Here is a 26,663-nt window from a genome sequence, read left to right as displayed (position 1 = left end):
GGCGGCGGCCGGGGGCTCCTCCCTCTCGGCCCGCCCTCCCCGCGCGGCCCGCGCCTCCGCCCCGCGCCCTCCGCGCCGCCGCGCTCCGGGCCCGCGCCCCGCTCCTCGCGGCGCCGCCCCTCGCGCCGCGGCCCCCCACCACCGGGTGTGCGCCCCGCTCTCTCGCTCTCCCCGAGCCAGGATTTTCTCTCCCCTCCTCTCTCCGCGCTCGCGCGCGCTCTTTCCTCCTCTCCCAGGGTTCATTCACGTTATTAGAGCGAAGGAAGCCGGGGCACGGGTTCCCCAGGAGGACTGAAGGGAAACCGCGTTTCCAGCCGGCTCACTTACCCAACCCAGGACACTCAGCTCCTCTTAGACGGCCCTGGGGACTCTTCCATATGTGGAGAGTGTGTGTGTGCGGTGTCCCTCTTTTCCCCGTGTACATATCCGTGCCTTTTCCTGAAGATGAATGTATAGGCGTGAGTGTGGGAGTGGGAGTGTTCAGGTCAGATTTCCAGAAGCCCCAGATGTGGGTCACAGCTGGGAGACATTGCAGGCCAAGCCAGGCCCCGGCCACCCTCCTCCCACACCCAGGTGGCTCTGCGCCCAGCGGCAGCTCTTCCAGATGCCCCGCAGGGCCTGGGAGCACCCAGACTTTGGGGCTGAGGGAGAAGGGAGATGTCAGCCCGAGGTCCTTGGGGAGGAACACAGGCTCTGTTTTATAAGGAATGGTCAAGCTGTGATTGAAACTGGGGCTCTCCTCCATTATTACGTTTCTGATGGTTTATTGCTGCGAGTCCCAAACACCAATTGTACTAGATTCAAACCTCCCGGCCCCCGGCTGCTTCCCTCTTTCTCCCAGCTCCCTCTTCAATACCTTTATTTCTTTTTGCCTTTCGCTCTACTCGAGCTTAACTGGCTTTCCCTCACCTCCTCCCCTTTATCACCAGCCTCTGCCTCCAGCCCTGCTGGCTTCACTTAATTGCCTTTGCTCCTGGCATGATCCCAACCTGGACACACTCCCTCTCCTCGCAGCCAATCCCGGCTCCTCCTCCTTCAAAACCCAGCTCCAAACTCTTCCTTCCAAGAGGCCCTCAGAGACCGGCACCTGGGTGTCCAGCATGCCTTCACTTCGTGCCTCCCCAAAGCTCCTGTTGTTGGCCTCCCTGATGGGCGTGCTGTGTGATGCAGCACTGGACCCCCGGGAAAGTGAAAGAGATATGTGGAGAGCTGCTATTCTTCTCGCAAGATGTAGCTTAAACATCCCCTCCTTTGTGGCACCTTACCTGGCCCCCACTACCCAGAGGAAAGGAATTACCCCGTGCTGGAGTTACTGCTGGCTCTCTCACAAGACTGTGAGCCTTTCCCATAGCTGACGTGTACAAGTGCTTAGGAAATATTTGCTGAGTGAGAGGTATTTCTTGCCCCCTGGAAAATTATAGTCTGATTGGGGGAAATAGAGCATACAAAAAGAAGAGGAAAAAATTCCAGGATAATATAGCCCAAGGACCAGACTGGCTGCATTAATCAGCACTTGTGGGCCCCTCCTCCTGCCTCTTGGGTGTCTGTTCTGCTTCCTCAAAGTCTCAAAGGGCAAGAGTCATCACCTCTATTTTCCTTTCACCCACCTGCCGCCTGGTCCGGGGTTCTGCACACAGCAGGTGCCCAGTGTGTGCCTGAAGGTGTGCACCAGGCATGAGAAGGCTTGCTCTGGCTCCAAACAGTGCTGCCCACCTCTGTCCCTAATATTCACAAGGAGAAATTCTGGGTTCTGTCCTCAGAAGCTCTGAAAAAGGTGGATCTCAAGCTTTTCTTGCTTTTTTCAGGAGTAAATCTTTGCTTCCAATTAATCTTAAACAGAAGCCCGGCGTAAATAAACCCGGTTTGCTGTCAGTCAGCCCTGTAGATAAGAGCTGGCATGGCTCTGGGTGAACAGGGGGCCCAGAGGACCTGTTCCCACCCACCCGCACGACCCCTGCAGCCCCCAGAGCACCTCTGTGGGTCTAGGGCTCCATGAAACATGATGTGAAAATGTCATCCTGAGCCAGCTCCCGGGTCACTTGGGGACATCCCCTCCACCCTGTCCTGCTTGCAGCCTTCTTCAGGGACTTTGAGGGAAAGAAATGAAAGCAAGATGAATGGTTCTGATCTGCAGGGAGGGGTGAGGGGGTGGGAAGCGAATAGCTTCCCTCCATCTCCTCTTAGGTCAGGCAGATGACACGTGGCTGGGGGGGGGCCCTCCTCCAAGCAAGGATCCTTACATTAATCCCATGGAGACAGAACAGAAATCTTCATTCATCAGAGCCCTGTTCGACCAGTTCCCACTCCTCCACTCTCAGAGGAGCGTGTGGGAGAGTTGAGAGAGCACTGGATTAGGAGCCAAGACAGTCGCCATCTTGTGCTGGCTCCACAACGAACAAGCAGGGTGATCTCGGATAAACCACAACCACCCGGGAGAAAGACACGTGTCCAGTCCACCTTTCAGCGTTGTTTTGAGGGACCCTTGCAAGTCCTTTGTGGAAGGAGAGGCAAATGCTTCCTTTTCTGTCATTTTTTTGGACGCTGTCTAGGGGTTGTATGTTACATTTTCTGGTAATTCTCACCATCATCCCCCCTTACAACACCTGGGGAATCCGAGATGCAGAGAAGTCGAGTAACTCGCTCGGGTCTCACACCTGGAAGATCCCAGCTCAGATCCGGATGACTTCAAGGTCAGAGTTTTTCAAGGACACTAAATGGCCTCTTTGCCCTTCTCAAGTACCGCTTGACTGTGGTGTTATTCTTACCTGTTAATTCAGGCACAGGGACCCCAGTGGGGGCTAGCGGTGTGCCTTTCTGTCTGTGGACACCCAACTGACGACCGTGCGTAGTCCTGAGATTGTGAGGGTGTAGACTGTGGAGTCAAATAAGGACTTGACCGCCAGAGAAGGGAGCTGGAGCAAACTCAAGACTGTCTGAGACCATTCATCATGCCTGGGTGAGCACAATTTAAATCTGGAAATTTCTGCTCAGCTGGATTAGAGAACTCTAAATGGCAGTATTTAACTGCTGCCTGAGGTCCCTGGAGTTTCTCCCATGTGACATTTCCAGAGCTGAGGGAGGGAGACGTCCTTTGCTTGCTCAGGAGGAGGCTCTGGATTGGTCTTGTTCTGGAGAGGCTGGATGCTTGGCATCTTCCCCCCAGGAGCCACTCGGTATAAGTTTTACTATAGGCAGAGGGGACAAGTCATCATACATACCATTGCCTTCTGGAAAGCTGAGAATGTGGACGTGTGTAGACCAGTCCTCCAAAGTGGTTTCTTTCCCCCTCACCAGCTCATTTGGGTAATTACCACAATTCTTCACTTTACTTTGGCTGTGAAGACAGAGCTTTAATGAACTCAGAACCCACCCAACCCCAACTCCAGGTTGAAGCAGCCGGGTGCTGGCTGTGGGAGAGGAATACCATATCAGGCTGCTCATGCTGCGTAACATGCATGTCAAAGCTGCTGGGGAGGTTGCATTTGCAGCCGCAGGGAGAAGGAAGGGAGAGGCCCTCCACCGGCTAGGGGAACACGGTTGCTTTCTGCGGCGGCTCCCAAAGCCTTTATTAAAAGCTTTGTTTTCCTCTCTTTGTCCTCTGGAAATAATGACCTCTGTGTGGCAACTTTTTGTAATATCTCATTTCCATGCCCCAAGCAGATGGTTCTGCTGATTTCAGAAGGCTTTAATAGGGGGATTTGGGGAGCCTGGGAGATATCTCGGGTGAATAGACATAAAGAATGATTTTGAGTTTCTATAGCAAAGGGTTGGGGATGAGTCTTAGAAGGTTCCGGGGCTTGGCTCAGTGTGGAGGCTTATCTGCAAGCTCCTCGGAATCCAGGAAGAATGCCTCCAGATCCTGACACCGACAGCCTCCCCTCCATCAGATCATGCACACTGTAAGAATGACTTTTTTCTTTTCCTTCAATATTTCAGTAGGTTCCTTTGAGGGAGAGTGCAGAAAATGCTACTTGGCTTTACGTATTCAAGTTTATTCCATTTCATTTGCTTATCACTTCTATCCCATTCAAGGTGATCGGGGCTGGATATGCAGCGTTCCTTTTCAGCTCTGCCACAATAGAGCGGTGGCACCCTCACTGTCTCCATGCCAGGCCAGCCCCTGGCAGTGCGGAGGGAAGGGAAGCAGCATCTAATGAGTGCCCTCTGCCTGCCAGTCATTCTGTGAGCATCCTTTCACTTCATCATGACAACAGTTGTATGAGGTGGGTGCCTTTACACCCATTTTGTAGAAGATGAACCTGCAGCTAAACAGAATAAATGACCGAGCTGGGATTTGAACCCAGCTCTGCCTGGAGCACAGCCAGGCCCTGTCAGCTACTACCCTGCACCCCATGCCCCAGAGGGTACGAAGGTTCAAAGGCCCTCTGCTGACATCTGCTTCCTTCCCGGCTCCTTCTTCATGTGTGCATCCAGATGAGATCAGGTTCAAATGACTGTCAGAGTGGGGGGTGGGGGTGGGGAGCGGCAGGGGTGGCAAAGGGGAGAGGTCAGGAAAGGGTTGTCCCCTGCAGCCCAGGAGGGTAGAGCAGGCTCCACCTTTCCTGGGAAAGTAGGAGTGAGCTGGGCTGATGGCAGGCGCTGGAAGCCACTGGCCTTAGGAGCCCACCCTTCTCCTCTCCCTCCTGGCTCCCACTCACAGCTCCTGTCTTGGTTCTGGCCAGAGTGGAGGCCAGAGGGCCAGCCCTTGATTCCCGGCCTGGTAGCATCTTTGAGACAGCTCTGGCCTCCGGCTGGCCCCCTCTCCTGGGCGTTTTCTGTTCATTGTCGTAGGAGGAAAACGCAGCGCCCTGCTGTCAGTGTTAAACAGCAAACAAAACAGTGAACTGGGAGTGAAGTCCGTGTGGGCTTGTTCCAGACCTGCATGTTTTCAAACGAGATCCCATTAGGGGCTGCGCTCGGTCGCCGTGCTGGGCCGTCTCCCCTGCTAGAATCTGTTCCAGAACCAGCCCCAGTGATGAGCACATTGATATTAACGGCCTGCCTTGGCCAAAGCTTCCGGCCCAGCACGCTGGATAGTTAGGCGGTTATTCTGAGAACATCCTTTTTAAAACACTCGACAGGACAAACAGGCCGAGAGGCTCCTTTGTCCACAGCCGGCCTCTGAAACCGAGCCGCCCCTCAGAGGGTTGAGATCACACTCCAAGGAAGAAACCGGCGGCCCAGGAGGCGGAAACGTCTGAAAATGGGGGTGGGGAAGATGGTCAATGATGGCTCATTCTGCAACTAACGGGTATCACTTGCGCTTTGACCAAAGCAGAGCTTTTAATTCCTAAAATATAACAGCCTGGTGCAGGAGCTCGAAGAAAAGGCAGCCTTCCATGCGGAACTTTGCTGCAAAGTGCCCGGCTGCCGAATGAAAGGTTTGGTTCCAGGAGGATATAGCCAGATTCGCCTTCTGAACCGCACCTCCCTTTTCATCTCCTGCTTCCCATGGCTCTCGGCTGCTGGCTGCCTGCCGGGGGAAGGGGCCAAGGCTCCTGGCGGCCCTCTTGGAGCTGTGCTTGCTCCTGGGTGGGAGGGCTTGCTTTGCCCTGCAGATGTCTTTCTGAATTGTGGATATCAATTGAATATCCGCGCTCTGCCTCCTCTATTATATTCCCGTTTGCCTTGTTATTGAAGAGCCACTGAGTCTTCACTGCTTTTCTTTCCAAGGCCTTTTCGTAAGGTGGAAAGGGAAGGTCATTAGATTCAGGTTGACCCAGGTTTCTAGTCCTGCTCTGCCGTTTGCAGCTGTGTGGCTTTGGACTAGTGACTGCACCTCTCTGGGCCCTGGTAAAATGGGGAACCAAGCACCTGCCTCGTGGGGTTGTTTTGCAAATTCAAGAAGCTCAGGCAACGCATCGGCACAACAATGCTAGTAGCTGATGTCTGCTGAGCCCTTCACCATCACCAGGCTCCGTTCTAAATGCTTTACCGTGTATCACTTGTTTGGTTTTCCCCAAACTCGTTGAGACAGGTGCTATTGTTGGTCTCATTTTACCAAAGAGGCAGTGAAGGCACAAAGAAGGCAAATCACTCGTTAAGGGTTGTGGCAGAGGGAGCCTGATTTTGAACCTCTGCAGTCGGGTTCCAGAACCCCAGCTTATAATTTTGATTTAAATATGTACTAAATAAACGGTAGCTTTTATTTTCTTGCTTATTAATATTTCCTAGCAATTAAGTTTACGGTACTCAGTATCCTCATCTGCCAACAGTCACTGGCTTCACCAGACTCAAGCTCCCTCTATGTGCAGCTAGAACGTCGCTCATCGACTCATCCAGTCCAGAAATGTTGGATTTTCCTCGGTGGGGCCCTCTCTGTTGGTTCGCTTTGTCCTCTGGGAACCTGTGAATGTGGATCTTGTGGATGACAAAGACGTTATTAAAATCATCGCTGTATGTTGCCAAAACTCTCTTAGAAATCTTCTCGTGGCCAGAGAGCCGGGCCGGAGGCAGCCAGTGGGGTGGGAGCAGAGCCAAGGCAAGTCCCGCATCCCTCCTCAGCCGTGGCAGAGCAGCACCCAGAGTAGAGCTGCTGTGAGATCTGAAGATGATGCATGAGGTGTGTGGCCCCAGCTGACCAGGCGAGGTGGTTTGACATCAGCACCTGTCGCCTGTAGATGCACATAATGTGAAATAAGAAATAATATTTATCGTAGGGGTGAGCAATGTACCCGGGAGTTGGCGTCCTCTTCATGTGTCTGCAGAATCACTGGGGTCTTCTCAGGCGTGTCTTCCCAGACGTACCTGCTCCGTGGCACGGCGACTGTGCACCTCAGGGCCTTCTCCATCCGCCTGGCCCAAGGCAGCATCAGGCAGAGCGAATTCTCAGGCGCTCGAATCTGGCTGTGCCCTCGGCTGGATCTGCTGTTAGACCATTTCCAGATAAACAGGGGATGGAAAATGAATTGACTTCCTAGAGGAAATACTTTAAATGCTTTAGATCTTTAAAAGTTCAAGGAGGATTATTCTTTGGCTGGTGCTGTATCTGTAGAGTGTTCTCACCTGGGGGGTGGCACCTGCCCGGGGACCACATTGCCCTCTCACAGCTTCTACCCCGAGGAGAGGCCCTGAGGCAGCTCTGGAGGTCCCGGTTCTGTGCATCCTGGAACCAGGTGCTGCTGCTCCCAGCCCCGACCACTGAGCTCCAACCCGCTGCCTTGTTTTGGGCTCCTCTGCGTGGCCACCTTCAACCATCTCTTGTTCTGCAAAGGTGGGTTTGTGATGGAATATGGCTAACAGCAGCTCTAATTTATTGAACAGTTACTTGTGCTGGGCACTGTCTAACAAGAAAGATGTTGTTATCTCCATTTTATAGATGATGAAACTGAGGGTTCAAGAGGGCAAGTAACTTATTCAAGGTCCAGTCTAGTGAATTGAAGAGCTAGGATTCCAGTTTAGGACTGGCTGACTCCAGGGGACATATTCTTTCCATAGCTCAATAGTTTTCAACCCTGGATACCCCTGACAATGGCCTAGGGGAACTTTAGAATTGTATATCCCACCCCTGGAGATTCTGACCACTCTGGAGTGGGGCCTGGGGATTCCTCACGTACGGCCCAGGAAAGCTTCAGGGCACTAGGCCATGATGCCTTTGGACTCAAGTTCTGGAAAGTGTTTGGTTTTCAACTGAATTCGTCACCAGCATATACAGCCTGGCTCAGTCTCTGTGGTAACCAACAGGTGGGCTAATGGTGGGCTGGGGGCTCCTGGCATCAGCTAGGCTGGCTGTGCCCTCAGGTGAGGGCAGCTGTTACGCTGGTGAGATCTGGAAGATTCTACGAGGCTCTCATTGCCACCTCTGACCCTGCCACTCAGCTGACTACCTCTGCCCCCAGCATGGGTCATGCTGTCCTGCTGTTTGTCTGCCTTCCCAGCCAGCAGGTGGGACATGCCCAGCAGGGAGATCAAGGGAGGGATCTCGCTCTGCTTCCAGAAGGCCTCCTGGGATGGGAGAGCTTGGGGACACAGGGACCAAGCCAGCACCTTCTCCTCCAGCACCCTGTCCCCCTGGTAACTGGAATCTGCCCTGGGGAGCTGGTCAGCACCCAGGTGGTTTACCTGGGAGAGTCAGGGAGCTTTGGCATCAGACCAGAGGGCTTGAAGGACGAGAGGCAGACAGGGGACCCTCAAGAGGGCCCTGTGCCTGGCTCACATGGGGGCTTGGGGCTATGGGATGTCAAGTGGTGGCTGCATCCCGCTCTTGGGATGCCCGGTCCCCATCCATTGGGGCATCCCAGAGCCAAGCCCCCGGGGTGAGGGCTGCGCGGCTGCCCGCCCGTGGCTCCTCCTCCCTCTGCCTCAGCCAATTCCCAGCAAGCCGCCCGCTGCACTTGCCAATGGAGCCAGATGCTGCTTTGGGGAAAATACCTTCTGGAGTTTGTTGTCTGAGCCCTCCCAGCTGACACCCACGATGGAGAAGATGTGTCAGGATAAATGGAAAATCTCTTTATAAATATTTGAAAAAAGGCAAAAGGAAAAGAAAAAAAAGAGCTACCCCCAAATTCCCAGCGTTTGAGAGCATCTCAGTGATTGCTGCTCACAGATGGGGAAGCAGGTCGTTAACATTCACCCATTTGTCGTGCAGTCCCAGCGAAAGCAGCCAGGAGCCCTGTACTCAGTTCTGTTCGGGGCTGCTGGCACCGAGGGGCCCCTAGGCTTGGCCCTGTGGCTCAGCGGAGAGGACAGACCTGCCCAAGCCGCTCATGGAAGCCGTGGAGCATGCGCAGATGCAGAGCTGCCCTTTATCCATAATGCATAATTGTGTCTTTAAACTCAATTGCCTTGGGACTTTATTACAAGTGGAGCACAGGCTAAAGTGGCTTTTAGGGGACCCCCTGGGAGAACAGTAAAGAGGCCCTGGGGACTAAGGAGCTAACAAGGTAGCTCTGGTGCCCACACAACGAAAAGAGAGTGACACACTCCAGGCAGGAAGGCGGGAGGGGGATGGGACGCCCACTTCCCGAGGGTCTTGGCTGTGGGGAGACAGGACGCTTTAAGGCTGGACAATGCAGGCAGGAGTTCTGGGCCTCCCCATTGAAAGGGGACCTTTCTCTGGTCTGGTTAGCAAAGAAACTCAGCACTTCAAGAGAGCGCCTTGATCCCACCCTTGACAGTCCCAGTTCCGACCCCACTAGCTCTGTGCATCCCTGGAAACAGAAGCTGCTGCTCCCAGCTCCATGAGTGCCTGGCCTTTGGGCACACATGCCTTCCCGTGGCCTTCGTGCAAGGTCACTTGCCTGACTCAGGGGCCTGGTTCCTGCCTGTCTTGGATCACGGCAGACAGACTCTTCATGCTGGAGGAGGTGATGGTCAGCAAGGGCAGCAACTGGACTGGGGCAAGGTCTCTAGAAGACAAAACCCTGGGTAGGGCTTTCTTGGGTAGGAAGAAGTTGGGTTCTTAAATCTAAGTGTTGGTGCCTCTGGTTAACTTGGAAAGGCAGACATGTTCTGAGAACTTTGAAGGCCCCGTATACCCTGCAGAAGGGCCCCTCTGCTCTGAGGCCTCTCTGCCTGGAGAGGGGGCCACATAGACAACCCTCCCCCTCCTTAGCAGCGGACATCCTTTAGTTTCCATAGCTGGTGCCGTCAGAACAGAAGGGGCCCTGCTGCACAGGTTGCAGTGTAGAGAGGAGGCTGCCCATGAATCATGGTGTGTGTGATGAGACGTCTGTCCCTAAGCATGGGATGGGAGGTCGCAGGGACCCTGACTAAGACATTCAGAGAAGCATTTCTTGTTGACCTGTGTGTCAGGGTTCTCCAGAGAAACAGAACCAAAAGGATATACGTACATAGAAATATAAGAGGAGATTTACTGTGGGAATTGGCTTACAAAATTATGGAGACTGAGAGGTGCCATGATGTGCCATCTGCAAGATGGAGACCCAGGCAGGATGGTGGTATAATTCAGTCTGAGTCCAAAGGCACAAGAACCAGGAGCTCTCACGTCCGAGGCCAGGAGAAGATGGACATCCCCGCTCAAGAAGAGAGAGAGAACCGGCCCTTCCTCCACCTTTTCATTCTAGTGGGGCCCTCAGCAGACTGGATGGTGCCCACCCACATTGGGGAGGACAATCTTTACTCAGTCTACTGACTCAAATGCTAATCTCTTCCAGAAACACTCTCACAGACACCTCCAGAAAGAACCTTTTGCCAGCAGCTGGGCACTCCTTAGCCCAGTCAAGCTGTGACATAGAATTAACCATCACAACCTGCGTCCTCCTCGAAGCACAGATGTTGGGAATATTAACTGCTTCCAGAAGGAGGTGGAGATCCCCTGCTCAGAGATGGCGCTCATGTTTCTGTCTCCGTCTTGGCAGGAAAAGGCGCAGGAGCAGCTTCAACCGCGAGGCTGGATCGATGTTCACCTCTGGAATGTGAGGTCGGCCTTTGACTATGACTCAGGTTCTCTCCGGTGTATTGACTGTGAGTCAGTTCCACCTGAAATGCTGCGTTCTGGACACATTTCTAAATAACCGACTTAGAGAGACTGACGTAAATACAAACAGCCTGAAACGAAGGCTGGTTGAAAAGCGAAGGGTTTGCTTTCTGACAGTGTTTGCGTTACACTTGGTTCTCCAGTCCACCAACAGTGCTCATCAGGTTCTTAACACTGGCTCGCCTTGGGCAGGTCACATCATCTTTGACGAGTGGTTATGAAGAGTAAATGTGATTCATTCGTTCATTTACTCAGTTGACAGATGAAGTGAGTTGACTTGTGGCCCCAAAAACGATATGGCCACGTGCTAACACTGGAAAGTCATTTGTGAATGTGACCTTATTTGGAAAAAGGATCTCTGCAGATGTAATCAAGGATCTCGAGCTGAGATCATCCTGGATTAGGGCAGGCCCTGGGTCCAAGGGCAAGTGTCCTTACAAGAGAATGGGAGAAGGCGCACAGAGGAGAAGGCCCCGTGCAGACACAGGCAGAGAATGGAGGGACACAGCTACAAGTCAAGGATGCCAAGGATTTCCGGCAGCCACTGGGAGTTAGGGGAGAAGCTTGGAATAGATTCTCCCTTAGAGCTTCTAGAAGGAACCAATCCTGTTGATTTCAGACTTCTAGCCTCCAGAATGTAAAAAAATTAATTTGTGTTGTTTGAAGCCATCCCGTTAGTGATAATTTGTTATGGCAGTCCTAGGAAACTAATACAATGGACAAGTGAGGGCCCACAGATACGAGGCCTGGGCTTCACCGCTCAGAAGATAGCAGTGAATCGCGTAGGGGTGACCCTGGGCCTCATGGAGCTCTAGAGAAGGAGACTCAAACAGGGAATTGTGTGGTGAGGGTTCTCAGGAGAATGTGGGTACCACGGAGCCAGTTTCTCCTTCTCAACCTGCTCCTTCTCCAGCTCTTCCATCTTAGTACAGCATCACCATATAGGCCATACAAGCCTGCGAGTCGCCTTTCACACTCACTTCTGCAGACAATCCACCACCAACCTCTGCCAGTCTCCCCTCCACTGCACATCCACAGCCCACTTCCTCCTGGCTTGCTGCTTCCTCCTGACCAGGTCACCATCGTCTCTGCTCTGGATGACTGAATTTATCTCCCTCCTTCGCATTTGCCCCCGATGTCCCCTCGGCCGCCGGAGAGAGCTGCTCGAATGTCAATTACTTCACTCCTCTGCCGGAAACCACGTCCCAGCGTTCTGAGCTCTGAGAATCACAGGCAGATGCCCGATCCTGGCCTGCCCCTGGGATCTGGCCCCCGCCTGCAGCTCACCAGTCATGCTCAGGCTTCCTCTTCCTCCAGAAGCTGGCCACATGGGCCACCTTTCTTCCTCAGACTCGCAAAGCTCTTTTCCGGCTCAAGGCTATCACATGGCTTACTTTCCATCTAGAAAGTTCTTCCTTCTACGCATGGGTCTCAACTGAAACGTCACCTTCTCAGAGAGGGCTTTCCAGACCGCCCAGTCTGAGTCGAGTGCCTCTTTCTTCTTTCTCAGGCATCTTTCCTCTCAGCTCTTATCCCCACAGTTATGTAGTGATTCGAGGGTCGATATCTTTAATGTCCGTCTTTTCCATCCATGGCAAACCCCAGGAGGGCATCGGCCATCTCTGTTTTTACAATTCTGACTCTTCACCACCTACTGGAGGGCCTAGCATATAGAAATGCTCAATAAATATTTGTTGAATGAGAAGAGAAATGAATAGCTTCCCTGAGCCATCTGGGGGAGGGGAGAAGTAAAGAAGAACCCACGCTCACCTGGCAAATTCCCGGGATCCTACAAGTTTATTATCGCAAGATGGCAGGCTTGGAAATGCAATTACTTTGTTCTTCTCTCTCCTCCCAAAGCCTTGGTTTTAAAGTTTGGTTTTCCACCCTGTGGAGTAAACCTGTGCATAACCCTTAGGGCAGAAGAGGAGTAGGTGGTGTTTAGGAAAGAGCCCGCTTGTGAAAGTCAGACCCCCAGAAGGAAAAGCTTCCTGTCAAACGGAACACCTAATGAAAGTTAAAATGCACTTGCAGAGATAAATTGGTTGCTGTAGCAACCACTCCTAGTCCTCCCCCAGAAGGAAAACATGGAGGGGGGGGAAGTCAGCTAACTCTGCTCTAAGCTTGAGATAAGGAGCTGTCCAAATAGAATCATGGGACAATATTGTGAAATATCTCACGTTACTGGGATAAAATGATTTTGCAAGCTTGCCTCGTTTGGGCAATGGGCTCCCTTCCCCGGCCTAATTCATCATTTCCATCGCCTTCCTGGCTCTCTCCCACGGGCAGCGGAATGTTCGACGCCCGCCAGGCAATGCGTCCTGTCCCTCTCAAAGTGGTACACCAGCTCCTGTATTAAAATGCTCCCGGAAGCTTGCTCTTTAAAGAGACCCTGTGCTGGGTCCCTCAGCAATGAGCAATCAACTTCTAAAAGACTGTCATTGTAAATTTGTATTTTTATCCATATGTGGTTTTCGAGAGTGGAATCCACCCACTTGTGCCAGGAGAGTTCACCAAAGGTATCAGAGGGGGAGTGAACTCTCAGAGGTGATTCTCGATGGCGTGTTTGGGGTTCCTGGGGAATGACAACCCACTTACGGGGGAGAAGGGCAGCAGTGGGGTGCCAGCCGCAGGGCTGGGGGAGGGTGGTGCAGGCACCGCCGCCTCACCCTGTTTTTGATATGTGGTGGTCCGGGTGAGTGAGCAGCCCAGCCTCGGCTGGTTTTCTCTGAGCAGATTGTCTGTTGAGCACGTGAATCTAAAGAAGCACATTTTGGGGGTTTGGTAATGGCAAAAGGGTGCAAAGAATGTTCGTATTAAAGGCTCTTGGTGGCTGGTGGTCCATGAAGTTTGTAGGTCATCTCACTCATTCATCTTTGTTCAACATGCTTGTATTGAGTCCCTCCTGTGGGAGGCAGGATGATGGCTTCACAAAGATGTGCGCGTCCTAACCCTTGGAACCTGTGAATATATTATGTTATATGATAAAGGGGAATTAAGATTGCTGATGGAATTAAAGTTGCTAATCAGTTGACTTTAAAATAGGGAGATTATCCTGGATTATCTGGGTGGGCCCAATAGAAGCACAAGGGGGTTCCTACAAGTGGAAGGGGGAGGCAGAAGAGGAGGTCAGAGGGATGAGATGCGAGAAGAACTTGAGCCCCCATAGTCAGCTTTGAAGATGGAGGAAGGAGCACAAGCCACGGCATACAGGTGGCCTCTAGAAGCTGGAGGGGCAAGGAAACGCATTCTCCCGTGGAGCCTCCAGGAAGAACACAGCCGTGCCGGCACCTTGATTTTCATCCGGGGAGACCCATTCTGGACTTTTGAGTTACACAACTGTAAGATAATAAATTGTTTTAAGGCACTACATTTGCGGTAATTGGTTACAGCAGCCCTAGGACCCTGCTACACCCACTAAGTGCCAGGCCCCCCGCCAGGTCCTGGGGCACAGAGTCAAACGAAGGACAATTCCCACTCTCAGCAGGCTCACAGTCCAGAGCGGAGGCAGCCGGGAGAATCGGCAGGTGAGGCCCCGAGAGGTAAGTGGTGGGGTGCTCTGGGGGCTGTGGGAGGGGCGGAGGGCTGTGCTCAGGGAAGCCTTCCCACAGCCAACTGTTGAGGGGTGGACTTGAAGGTCTGGCTGTGAAAGAGAGCCTGTGGAAAGACATCCAGGACGAGGGGGCAGATGAACCCACAGGGGAGGAGGGGGCTGGGAATGGGTGCTGGGAGAAGCAGCGCTATAGACAGCCTGGTGAACCAAGCTGAGCAGCTTGAATTTCATCTGGAGAGCTGCAGGGGAGCCTCCGAAGGGCTGTGAGCAGGAGACTGACATGTTTTGATCAACTTGACCAGAGAAATCAGGCAGAAGCAGAGCATGTCAAAAACAGACCAAGGGGATCAAAATGAAAGCTTATTGGGGCACCGAGCTGAAAAGGGTCACTCTTCTTGGGAGAGAGCAAGGCCTTTCTCATGGGGGCCCTCCTTCCCTGGTACTCACCCCCTTGATCCCCTTCCCAGCTGAGTCTGGATCCCTGGGTATTGCTTGACCTGCTTCAAAGAAGTCGTCAGAACTCCGCAGACCAGCCCTGCTCCCTCACCTCTAAGCACTTTCTTCATCCCGACCAGCAAAGACACAGAGGGAAAAAAGGCAAATGGAAAATGAAGCTGTGGTCACAGGCGGAGCACTGGGCCTGCCATCCCTTCATAAATTAAATGTAAACTGTAAAAATGGATTATTTCAGGCGTAATTGCCATTATTTTCTAATATAGAAAGAGCAGGGATGAACGCTGTGATGGATTACGAGCCAGAAGGAAGAGAGGCATTTAATTAATTTCACGAACCTGCTGGAAAAGCCATCCGTGTGGAGCTGAGGGGCTGCCTCAGGCCACGCCAGGCTGCAGCTGGCTCTGCCAGGCAGAGGCCCCGAGCCGGGGTCTGCCCTGGCCTGAGAGCCCTTCCATGGTGGGCTGAGGCCTGGGTGGCCTGCAGATGGGAAAGGAATGGCAGGTCTGGGGCCCTGGTGCTGCCTGCCAGCGTGGGCCCAGCTCTCAGGATGGCTCTAGAGTCCTGTCTGGATTTGAGTGGCAGCAGAAAGGGCTGGCTTGGCAAGTGGGAGGTCAGTGGAGGACCAGAATCTGGGCTCTGGAAGGTCAAGGTCAAGTCTGGATGCTCAGCTGAGTCCTGAACTCAGCCTAAGCCATGGGAACTGCAGGCGGGCTTTGAGGAGAAACCCAAGGTCACTCCTCCCGCCACTGGGCTCAGGGACCCCCACTTCAGCTCCAGTCCTTACGAGCGAGCCCCCATTGCCCTCTCTAGCTCTACTAACTGGATCCTGTCTTGTCGTTTGGGTTCCTGGCCATCAGGATGACAAGCCATTTGATTTAAAACCCACCATGCGCCCAGGTACCATATAGTACATGCTCTGTGAACGCCATCTCTTTGAGTCCCCTTGACGACCCCACGAGGGGGCGCGGTTCCCATTTAACGTGAGAAGCTTGAGGCTCAAAGGGTTAAGCAGTTTCCCATGTAGTGAGTGGCAGAGTCGGGATCCAAACCCAGGTCTCTGGCCTGTCAAGCCAATCTCTCCCCTCTGTGCCCCCAGCCACTGTCCCCCCTCTACCCCACAGTCCCCGAGGGTCCTCATTAGACCTGTCCTGGGGTTGGGTTGCTCTAATCGAGAGGGGAGATTTCTGGCATACAGTGTGGCCACTTTGAGAAGCAGCCTTTCCCAGCCACCTTCAGAGCTGGGTCCTCTCCCAACCAGACCCGCTTCCCACACCATCGCGTGGTTGCCAAATTGAATGGCAAAGTGCAGATGAAAGGACAGGCCCTCATCCCAGGGCCCCTCTCTTTCCCCCAATCTTCCTTTCCTATCTCCAGCTGGCTCGTACATTGCTCAACTGCACCCTCTAGCACTAGGCCCAGAAGATGCAATTTTTCCTGCACCGGAAGCCCCACTAAGCATTTGCTATTTGCTGGGCGCTGAGCTAAAGATAGAAGTCAAAGGTGCGAGTCTGCCTTCAGGAAGCTCGCAGCCTAGGAGGGGAGACAGACAAGCAAACAGGTGACGACAAATTCTACAAACCACTGCTGGGACAGACCGAGGCAGGGGCCGAGGGGTTCCACGGAAGGGTCCAGGTGGAGGTGTGGGTAGGCACGGGACACTTCCACAAACTCCCAAAATGATGAGAAGAGCATAGAAGAGCCTTCCAGGCTGGGTGCCCAGGTCTGCTGCAGGAAGGGAGGGAGGAAGGAGCATTTGGGGAACTGCTAAGCGCTCAGTGGGTGCAGGCTGGTGGGAGAGGAGAGAGCCGAGACCCGCACAGAGTCAAGAGTTGGGTCACAAAGGATGTTGCATCTTTTTTTGAAATCCGTGGGACATCATTGAAAGAATTTAGAAGCAAGAGACTGAGCGACGTGAACAAACCTCCCTTCAGAGAGATGAAGCTAGTGTCAGCACAGAGCAAAAAGCAGAGGGCTCCCGAAAGGGGACGCTGAGGGCAGCCAGAGAAAGTGCTGGCTTAGACTAGGCTGGGGCAGTGTGGATGGAGGGATGGGGAGATTTGGGCTGCTATGGAGGTGGCATTGGGAGTTTTTCTCAGACAGAGATTTCCTTTAAACTAAGAAGGAAGCAGAAGAGGAAAAGCAGCTGTTTACCTTCCAGACCCCTTCCTGATTCCCTCTGGTCCCCAGGACACGCTCACCATGTTTATTTTCCTGCCCTGTCTTGGGCTGTCAGGACACGTAACTCGGAATTGAGTGAGCAACAGCATCCTGACACTCGTGTGATTCATGGTCCCTGTGACGGGCGCTCGGGAAGCTGGTGTGGCCTTGGCCGCCCCTGGCATCTAATTGATTTAATACATCAGCTAAGGAACTGCTGTTTCCTGAATGAAACCCAAAATTGCATTGACTCTTCGGCTGCAGCTGAGCGGGACTTCACTCCAGTGCTCCAAATGCATACACGGAGGTGGCACTGGAGTGGCAGGGACTGTCGCCAAAGGTAATAAGCGCGCCTTTGATCTGTTGTCTTCCCCTTCTCCTCAGGGGAAGGCACGAACACGGGAGAAAGCAAAGAGCTGCGTGGGAGGCTCTTTAGAGGGTGACGATGGCCATTTGTAAGAAAACAGGTTTCCCTCTACACCCCACACACACAGCGGGGTTCAGATAATGAACGTTGTAGAAGCAGCTCTCATCTGAAAGGAACTAATTGATTCCAATATTCATTTTACAGGGCCTGTAATTCTTTGTTATGCCTCTTTTTATGACCTGGGAGGCTCTGGCACCGAGATGCTGTGTAATCCACACAATTATCCTTTATTCAACAGCAGGACAAATGGTGCTTTGTGTCATTAAGAGGGTGCCCGACTTTCACCCCGTCACTCTTCTTTTCCCTCCCGAGACAGGTGTGTCAATCTCGGAGCTCCACAAGCTGCTCTTCCCCTCTGAGAAGAAAGACGAGAACGGGACGCCTCAAAGGAATTTCGGAGATGAATCTGAAATCGCAGCCACCTTTCCTCCAGCTTCCAAGATAAGCGGGCACATCTTTGGGAAAAGCACACTTCAAGATGGTTCCCCCGTGGCAGGTGGCTTGAGACAAAGTTTATTTCAGGAGAAAGGGCTTGGCTACGTCTGCACGTGGGCAAGGTGTTCTCCCCAGAGCGGGCTGGGCAAAGTTCCAGGGAGCCAGGTTATTTGCAGGTTTTCAAAGACTTAGGTCCTTGCTGTTCTCTCCTTCCTGCAAAATACAAAAAGCCAGCTCCTCCCCCCAGCTGACTTCACAGGCTCCTCAGTGCACGGCCTCATTCATTCACTCTTACTCCACACACATTTATCAAGTCCCTGCAGCGTGGCAGGCGCCGGGGATACGGAGATGAATAACGCAAGCGGCCCTGTTGTCAAGGAACCGACTTTCTGGTAAGGGAGGAAGGAAAAAGCAAGTCAACAGAAGAAGCATAGAGCGTGGTGCAAGCAGTGGGAGAAGCAGGTAGAGAGGAGGGTGCAAGGACCCCCCGGAATCTGGGATCGCCTCTGCGCTGGGCAAGGGAACAGAGTCTGCAAAGGCTCGTGGTGTGAACTGGGATGGTGACTTTATGGGACTGTTAGCAGAGGTTCAAGGAGAGGAATGGCTGAGGTTTGGTGAGCCAAGTCATGAGGGCTGTGTCTGCCTCGCTAAGCAGTTTAGGTTTTATTCTGAAGGCAATGGGGAGCCTGTACGGGTTTTTAAGCCAAAAAGAGAGACTGTCGAGTGTGCAATGTATGCATTTTAGAAAGCTCCTTCTGGCTGCGGTGGGGTGAGGTTTTGGAGAGGGAGACGGGGAGCATGAGAACATAAACCATGATGTGGGCGATGAGCACGGCGAGGAGAGGGGGAGGTGAGACACCAAGGAGATAAAGTCTCCAGGACTTGGTGACTTATGAGACGTGGAGGGTGAGGAAGCGGGGAGTGAGTTTTCCTCCAGGGATCCTGGCTTTGGATGCTGGATGGGTGATGTTTTAGGAATGCTTTTGGAAGCAAGGGGTAGAAACCTAACAGTGACTTAAGCAATAAAGGCATTTAATTATCTCACATGTGAGAAGTCTGGAGGTGAGCTATCTAGGCCTGGTTTAACATCTCACTAGTGTCCTTAAAGACCTAGGATCTTTTTTTCTGCTCCCCCGTCTTCACTGTATTGTCTTTTTTATCTCATGGTTGCAAGATGGCTGCTGCAGCTCCAGACATTTTCATGGCATTCCAGGCAAGAAGAAATGGAAAGAGGTGACTGCAACCATGTCTGTTCCCTTTAATCAAGAGGGAAAAAAAACTTTTCCAGAAGCTTCTGCTAATAGATCAATGGCCATCCCTAGCTGCACGGAGGCTGGGAAAGTGAGATTTTAACTTTTCTAGCACCAATAGTGGAAGCAGGTAAGGAAGGGTTGGGAATAGGTATTGAGTCAGCAGTATCACTAACCAAGATGGAAAAGTTAAGAGGAAAAGGCGGCATATCCCCATGCCCTGGGATGTGGGAGAAAAAGCAGCCTCTACCCGAGAGAGTTATGAGAGTTATGGGGAAGTAGGTGCTGGATGGAGGGAGCCTGGTGCACTGGTCTGGGGCCTGTTTGCCTCACATCCACTCCTTGCCCTTCCCCTGCTCTGTCCAGCTGTGTCTCCCTGCTCCCAGCTCGTTCCACCAATGGGAGGCACTGGAGGAGCTTGGAGGGTGAGACGAAGGGAGAAGTGGGAGTATTTCTCTCCCTCCCTCTCTGACTCCAGGGGCTGCATCTCCTGCAGGCCTGCCTCCTGCCTGCGATGTTCCAGGCTCCCCTGGCTGAGCCCCAGCCCTCCTCTCTTTGTCTCTCCAGCCTAGCAGGGAAGGCAGCTTCCTGTTGTTGCTGATCTCTGGGTCCCCTTACTATTGCACATTGGCTTCTCAGCTCTTCTGCCTCCCGGATAACCAATTCCCTGGGCTAAATTCTCTCTGTTTTAAATATGCAGAATGGTTTCCATGTTCCTGGTTGGCCCCAACTGAGACATCTGTCTTTGAAGAGGCTGGGGTGTGTCAGAGAGTTAATTTCCAGAAATAAGTCACAGGAGACCCCAACAAACAGATGGAAAGAGAGGGCAGCAGACGGGTGCTGGGTCAGAGGACAGGGAAGGGGGGGGCATTCCCGGGGTGACAGGGATGACAGGCCTGGATGGAAGGAATCCACAGGTGGAAACATCTGTAGGCTGGGTGCAGGGGATCCGGGATGCAGGCCCGGCTGCCTCCAGGCTGTGCTGGGGCCTGCAGTCATTTGCCTGGAGCCGGTGCTATGGGGCCATAATCACCGTTGACACACAGAGCAGATTCCAGATGTGGCAATTGTCCAGTGGGCCTTGATCGGCAGAGTGAGGAAGCAGGGCAGAGTTCCTACACCTGCATCCGCTCGGTGACCTACGTTTGTGCTTCCTGCAGAGCTGCTAAGACACCGCTACAAAGATGAGACAATGGAGACCTCTGACAAGGCTGACGTGTGGGATGTCATTTTTATCCATCAGCACATGGTCGGCTATGCTGTAATCACAAGCAGCACCAAATCTCAGTGATTTAATACCACACGAGTGTACTTCTCACTCACCCTACTTGCCCACTTGAAATGCCATCGTGGAGGACACTCAAAAAGTCCACTTGAGGCTCTGTTCCTCTCAGTCACCATCTGGTCACACGCATCCGGGAGTCCCACAGCTGTGGGAAGGAAACACGGAAAGCTGTGCACTAGCTCTTAAAGTTTCTGCCCAGGACACCGGTCACTTCTGCTCATGCTGCACTGGCCAAAGTAAGTCACGTGTGCCCAGAAAGAGGAGAAGTGGGATCCTTGTGAGCAGACCTAATGAACTCATCCCAACAGAGGTGGCCTGGAGCTGCCAGCCAACCAGGCTGCTGCTGCTGCTTGTAGAGGTGAAAGTCACTCACATTTTAGTAACAATTAGAGCACCTACCTTGTGGCGCTAGCTCACTAGAATGTGAGCTTCAGGAGGGCAGGCATCTCTGTCTATTTTAACCGCTGATGTATCAGCACCCACAACGGTGACCGACACAAATTAGGTCTCAACAAATATTTGTGGAATGAATTTTCAACTCATCAAACCTCATAACAGCCCCGATGAAGCAGGCATGATAATTATCTGCATTTTACAGGGGAGGACGGTGAGGATCAGATAAGTGAGTAAATCACCAGAGCTCAGCACCTTGACTCAGAAGTGGGAACAGGAGTACCTGAGGGAGAGCTCGTCTCTGCTCCCTGCATACGCTTCTCTCCCTTGTAGCAAGACGCTGCCGCCTCCCTTTATCAGTCTGGGCATTTCGTTGGCAGGGGTATTCCTTGAACATCCCCAGTCAGCTGGCTTCCGTGAAGGACTCGGTGTGTGCTGGACACTGTCACTGCTGGCCTTGGCCTTCAAGGAACGCCCGGCGAGCGTGATCCTCCAAGGCAGATATTTTGGAGATGAGGGAAAATCCACCCCACGGAGATGACAATGGAGAAGATGGCATCTCAAAGCTCTCGAGGGCACCAGGCCTAGGGCTCCTGGGCCTGTTCGTCATTTTTGGTAGAACCAGAAGTCAGCGCTTCTAGACCTGTCACATCACCCAGGGGGGGTGGGCGTCAGCTGGTTTTGCCCTGTGGCATTTGTTCCCCTTTCTGCTGGCCACCCCACCCCATCTCCCCCTGAGGACCTGGTCTCCCCTGGGTGCAGCCTGGCAGTCCTGTCCATCCAGGTGTCCTGCCTTCTGCTGGCCAAGGAGCGGGGGTCTCCAGAGGTTGATGTAATGACGTGGACCCCTCCTGGTGCTGGTTCCCTGGCAAAGGTGTTCAGTGGGGTCTGCTGCCCTGCTCTCGGACCCCTGTCTGGTTCTTGACCCTATCCTCCAGCTCTGTGAGCACCCCGCCCCCCTCCATCCTATAAATCCCTTTCTGCAGAGCTCAGCCAGACTTGCAAGTCTGCTGCATGCAACCAAAATAACTTAACTGAGGCGGGCAGGGTTACTAATTCCAGAGCTGGAGGGCAGCTCCGAGACCATTTGATCCAACCCTTTTATCCTATAGCTGAACAAATTGAGGCCTAAGAGTAAATTGAAGTCTGGAGAGTGGACACATAATGGCAGGAGCGCTGAGTGCTTTCTGTGAGTCAGCCGTTCTGCTAAGCGTCCCCGACAACCCCACAGCCCAATCCCAGGATGGCTTCCCGTTTTGGAGATAGGAGACCAGAGCACAAAAGTGCTGGGCAACTTTCCCAAGTCCCACAGCACCAAAGTGGTAGGGCGAGTGCCTGAGTCCAGGCGATTTGGTTCCAGAGCCCAGGCTGTCCCCTGATGGGCTCTCTTCCTGTCCTGGTTTGCCCCGGGACAAACAGCTGCACGAAGACTGGCCCCCCCGGGGCTCCTGGGTCCTGCACAGGTCGGACCAGGTCTTCATTGGATCTGTGGTCAACAGGTTGGTACCAGACTCGCGTGGGGGTCTTCCCTCCCACCCTCCTTTCCTTCCTGGTTTCTCTGGGTCTGGTGGGGTCCCCAGTTTTCTGTTTTGAGGGCTGTTTTTGAAAGCAAGGTGAGCAACTGGGCAATTCAGGAGTCTTCTACAGGCCCACGGGCGTCTCCTGTCACCATGGTCGGGAGAGCCTACCCATCCCCAGAGGGGCCAGGCCCGGGGCCCCATAGGGTCGGGCCCCACAGAGCTCCCAGAAGGTGACCTTTCCCTCTGGGGGCCTGCATCATGCCTGGGCTCTGCAGGGTGTGCCGTGGGCAGGTCCCACGGAGCAGGTGCATGGAGGAGGCGCTTGCCGGGTCCTACACAAGAGCAGGGCCTCCTCCAACCCCCATGGAGGCCTTGGCGAGGCTCCTGCTGGCTCTCGCCTCACTACCCACTTCTTCCCAGGTAGCCCGCTTCCAAGACCTCAGCCTGGCCTCTCGCAGCCTCCCCACCCCGGGAGGGAGGAGCCACCCTTCTTGCTCCCTTTCGGTAACCCGAAAATGCCAGCCGGGCGGGCCTCACCCAAATGCCGGAAGTTCCCCTCTCCTTCAGCTCCAGGAGGGGAGAGATGAGCTTCGGCTTCTTGCAAGGCCTCCCGGTCCAGCGGCGTGGGCGGAGCCTCCTTCCCGGTTCCCGGAGAGGCAAGCCCCTCACCGGCCCGCCGCGATCATTCTGGGGCAGCCGGTGCCCATGTCACTCTGTCAGCCGGGCTCTCATCTTGCCCCTCGTGAAGAAGGAACCCTAGGATTTTGCATCAGGGGACATGGCCTCGTTTTCTAAGTTTCGATGCGTGTCTGCACGTGGCTGGTTCCCTGCTTCCCGAGAGTGGGAGCCGTGTCAGGGGTTTCTGCTCTCTTCTCTGGAGTGGGGAGGGGCTTTCTGGTTGTCTCCGCACACCGTCACCCACCCCGCAGATATTTAGGAGGAGATGACAGGGTGCGTGATGATGCGCAGGGCAGGCCTCACCTCCGCGAGCGCTGAGCAGAGCAGACAGGCATTAAACACGCAGTGACAGGCCGGGCGGGAGCATCACAGTGCCACACGGCAGGCAGCCAGCGGACCGAGCCGTGGGGAAGGCCTCTTCCCGGAGGGGAGGTTTAAGCTGATGTGTGGGGAGATCCGTGTGGTTTAGCAGGAAGAGATAGGTGGGGTGGGGAGGGGACAATCCAGACAGAGCATGGGTCCCCTGACAAGCAGAGCAAAGATCAGAATGGCTAAAACTGGAGTTCAAGAGGCTGAGGGCAAAGACCTTTAATTCAGCAGTTCATTGATACCCACGTGTTCTAGGTGCTGGGAGAGAGGGAGCTGGAAGGCTGGCCAGGTTGTGGGAGGACAGAGGGGTTCAAACGTTATGCCGAGAGCAATGGGAGCAATTACATCATTTAAGCAAAGGAATACTAGGGTTCACTCCCACCTTGGGGAACTCACTCTGGGTACCGTGTGGAGCTGGGATCGGCAGAGGTGAGGCTGGAGGCGTGGAGGCTCCATCAGGAGGCTGTCGTGTAAGCCAGATGACACACAGGTGGCTTGGACTAAGGCGGTGAGAAGAAAATGGAGAGGAATGGGTGGCTTTGTGAGATACTTAGGAAGTAGAATCAATAGGTGGCAAGGAGAGAGAGAAGATTTAATAAAATGTTGCCTTGGGCCTAGTGGTTAAGTTCAGAGTGTTCCACTTCGTCAGCCGTGGTTTGGTTCCTGGATGTGGACCTACACCATTCGGTTAACAGCCATGCTGTGCTGGCAGCCCACATACTAAAAAATAGAGGAAGATTGGCATGGATAGCAGCTCAGGGCAAATCTTCCTCAGCAAGAAAAAAAAAAAAGTTGTCTTCTGCTAGGCCCATCCTTTCTTGATTTCCCCGGTAAGCTTGTGTGATGCAAGAATGAGGTTTCCCTTCCTAATGAAGGGTGGTGGTAACTAAGTAGTGCCCTGGAGATCAGTAGCCAAGAGCCGCAGGCCCCCTCCCTCACCTGCTCACAGGGCCCACAGCTGGACAGGAGAGGTGGCTGCTGCCCTTAAGAACATGAACCCTGTCTACCACAGAGTCCTGCTCGGTCCCTGTGGATTGTTTTGTCGTCCTCAGTGGTGCCCTCACACCACCCCTCCAATGTCCTTGCCAGGAGTTGAGCCTCACAGGGACCTGTGAGCACAAGGTCACAGCTGGTGGCCAAACCCCACGCCCCTCAGGGACATCTTCAGTCCTGTGTTTTCCCTGGGGCCACTCAACAATGCACCAGGAATGGCTGGTCTGTACAAAACTGTAGAAGTCACAGTGAGATACCACCTCACACCCACTAGGATGGCTACCGTCCAGGAAACAGAAAATGGCAAGTGCTGGTGGGGATGTGGAGAAATTGTCACCTTTGTGCACTGCTGCTAAGAAGGTACAATGGTGCCGCCACTGTGGAAAACAGTACGGCGGTTCCCAAAAAAAATTAAGCATAGAATTACCATATGAGCCAGCAATTTCACTTCTGGGAATATACCCGAGAGAACTGAAAGCAGGGTCTTAACGAAGTATTGTTTACCCATGTGCATAGCAGCGTTAGTCACAGGAGGTAAAAGGTGGAATCGGCCCAGGTGTCCGTCAATGGATGAATGGATAACCAAAAGGTGGTACATCCACACAATGGAATGCTAGTCAGCTTTAAAAAGGAAGAAAACTCTGACACACACTACAACGTGGATGAACCCTGAAGACGTTATGCTGAGCGAAATAACGCAGTCACAGAAGGACGAAGGGTAGACTATTTGACTTCTGTGTCAAGTTCATGGAGACAGAAAGTAGAGCCGTGGCTGCCAACAGAGGTGGGGTGGGGACTGAGTGTTCACTGGGGACAGACTTTCAACTTTACAAGACGAAGAGCTCTGTGGATGGGTGGTGGTGATGGCTGCACAATAACGTGAACGTACTGAATGCCACTGAACTGACCCTTCGCAATGGTTAAGATGGTAAATTTTATGTTATGTATATTTTTCCACAATTTTTAAAAAGTAAAGTGTAAAAGAAAAAAAGAGATCATCAGAGAAAAAAAAGTGTTGTCTCCTACTTTTGATAATGTACTGTCGATGTTTATGATGTTACCCTTTGGGGAAGCTGGATAAAGGGGACATGCGACCTCTCTGTGTACTATTTTTGTAACTTCTTTTGTGAGTCTATAATTATTTCAAAATAAAAAGCTAAGAGGGGCCAGCCTCATGGCTGAGTGGTTAAAGTTCTGTGCGTTCTGCTTCAGCGCCCCGGTTTGCAGGTTTGGAGCCGGGGTTCGGATCCTGGGTGCAGACCTACTCCACTCATCAGCCATGCTGTGGAGGCATCCACAAACAAAATAGAGGAAGCCTGGTGCAGATGTCAGCTCAGGGCTAATCTTCCTCAAGCAAAAAAAAAAGGAGAATTGGCAAGAGATGTTAGCTCAGGGCCAATCTTCCTTACAATAAATAAATAAATAAATAAATAAATAAATAAAAAGATAAGAAAAAGGGGAGAACAATTATAGAAGGATGAAGGATGAAGGATGAAAATTTTCCTCTGCCTCCCCATCCTACCCACTGGCTTGTTTCTGTCCCATGGCCACCCTGGGAAACCGTTCCAGTTTCTTATTCACCCTTCCAGAATTTATTTTTGCATATACAAGTAAATGCAAATAGAGATGATGATTTTCCCTTAATTTGTATAAAAAAATAGTATATTAACACAGTATTCTGCTCTTGGCTTTTTAAACAATAAATCCTAGAAATCCTTCCATTTCAACACACAGAGAGCTTCCTGGTGATTTTAAACGTGCATATAACTCGGTGGAATGGGTGTACTGTGATTGATTCAACCAGCCCCCTTTGCATGGACACCTGGATTGTCTTGTTATTTCAAACGGTGCTGCAATGAGCAACCTCGCACGGCAGTTGTCCTTATCTTCCCAGAAGCGTAGTCACGGGCATATCTCGGGATCAAGGTGGGATCCTCGGGAAGTCTTCCTCCTGCTGCAGAAGGACAGTCAGCTTTGCAGTCAGACCCACCTGGGTTCGAATCTGGGCTCCACTCCTCATTCGCTGTGTGACCCTGGGCAAGGTCCTTCCTCTCTCTGGGCCTCGGCTTCCTCATCTGAAAGTGGGAATTGATGTGGGACCTGCCTCCTAGGGCTGCACGTTCGTTCAGTGCTCTCAGTGTAAACAGATGTCAGAGCTTCCTGCCTTGGCTCCCACGGCAGTTAGTGAAGAGATAGATGTGCACGTGCCCATTTGCAGGGGAGTCTCAAAGAACCTGCTCCCCCGTGCTGGATCCTCTCCTCCAGCCGGGTAAGAAGACGCCAGTGGGCAGAGAAGAGAGGCAGCCCTCTGGCAGGCTGCTCACCGGGTGCCAACCCACCTCACTCTCCTGGCGGGTGTCACCCACGACCAGGGTTTCCCAGGAGCCTCCTGATTTCAAAGATGGGCCCCATTGTCAGACCCCGGAACCCAGTGATGGTTGGAATATATGGCTACTGCACTCTAAGTTGTCGCAGGGTGGACGCCCCAGCCTGCCTTGGTTTTGCCTCTGCTGCCTGCTGCCGTGGGACCTGAGACCCAGAGCTGTTGCACAGGACGTTCTGGTCTCTGCCAAGCTGTAGGACGGCTCACTGCGAGACCATGAGGATTGGACTGGGCAGAACTGAGAACGAGCCCCAGCTCACCGACAGTGTGACCTTGGGCAGGTCACTTCACCTCTGTGAACTCCAGGGTCTTTAACTATAAATGCT

The 26,663-nt window shown here is 53.0% G+C and overlaps 1 protein-coding gene and 1 long non-coding RNA gene across 4 annotated transcripts in view; one reads left to right on the top strand and one right to left on the bottom strand.

The window, feature by feature from the left end:
• The window catches only part of CACNG4 (calcium voltage-gated channel auxiliary subunit gamma 4), a 60,561-nt gene extending 60,109 nt beyond the window's left edge, over positions 1-452 (bottom strand). The window contains exon 1 of the mRNA XM_070226044.1: positions 328-452. The gene's annotated coding sequence lies outside the window, so the exon portion shown is untranslated. The remainder of the gene's footprint in view (positions 1-327) is intronic.
• LOC111775608 (uncharacterized) lies at positions 141-25,131 on the top strand. 3 transcript variants are annotated; one of them, XR_011422854.1, is made up of 4 exons: positions 141-4,223; positions 6,216-13,980; positions 14,459-18,846; positions 19,877-25,131. It is a non-coding gene; the product is annotated as an uncharacterized lncRNA (long non-coding RNA). The 3 variants fall into 3 exon arrangements; XR_002811385.2 differs by having other exon boundaries at positions 141-13,980; positions 14,459-17,527; positions 18,641-18,846; XR_011422853.1 differs by having other exon boundaries at positions 141-13,980.
• The last annotated feature ends 1,532 nt before the right edge of the window (positions 25,132-26,663 follow it).

Source organism: Equus caballus, chromosome 11 (assembly GCF_041296265.1).
Source record: "Equus caballus isolate H_3958 breed thoroughbred chromosome 11, TB-T2T, whole genome shotgun sequence".
Lineage (NCBI taxonomy): Eukaryota > Metazoa > Chordata > Mammalia > Perissodactyla > Equidae > Equus > Equus caballus.
This window is presented reverse-complemented; position numbering and strand designations above follow the sequence as displayed.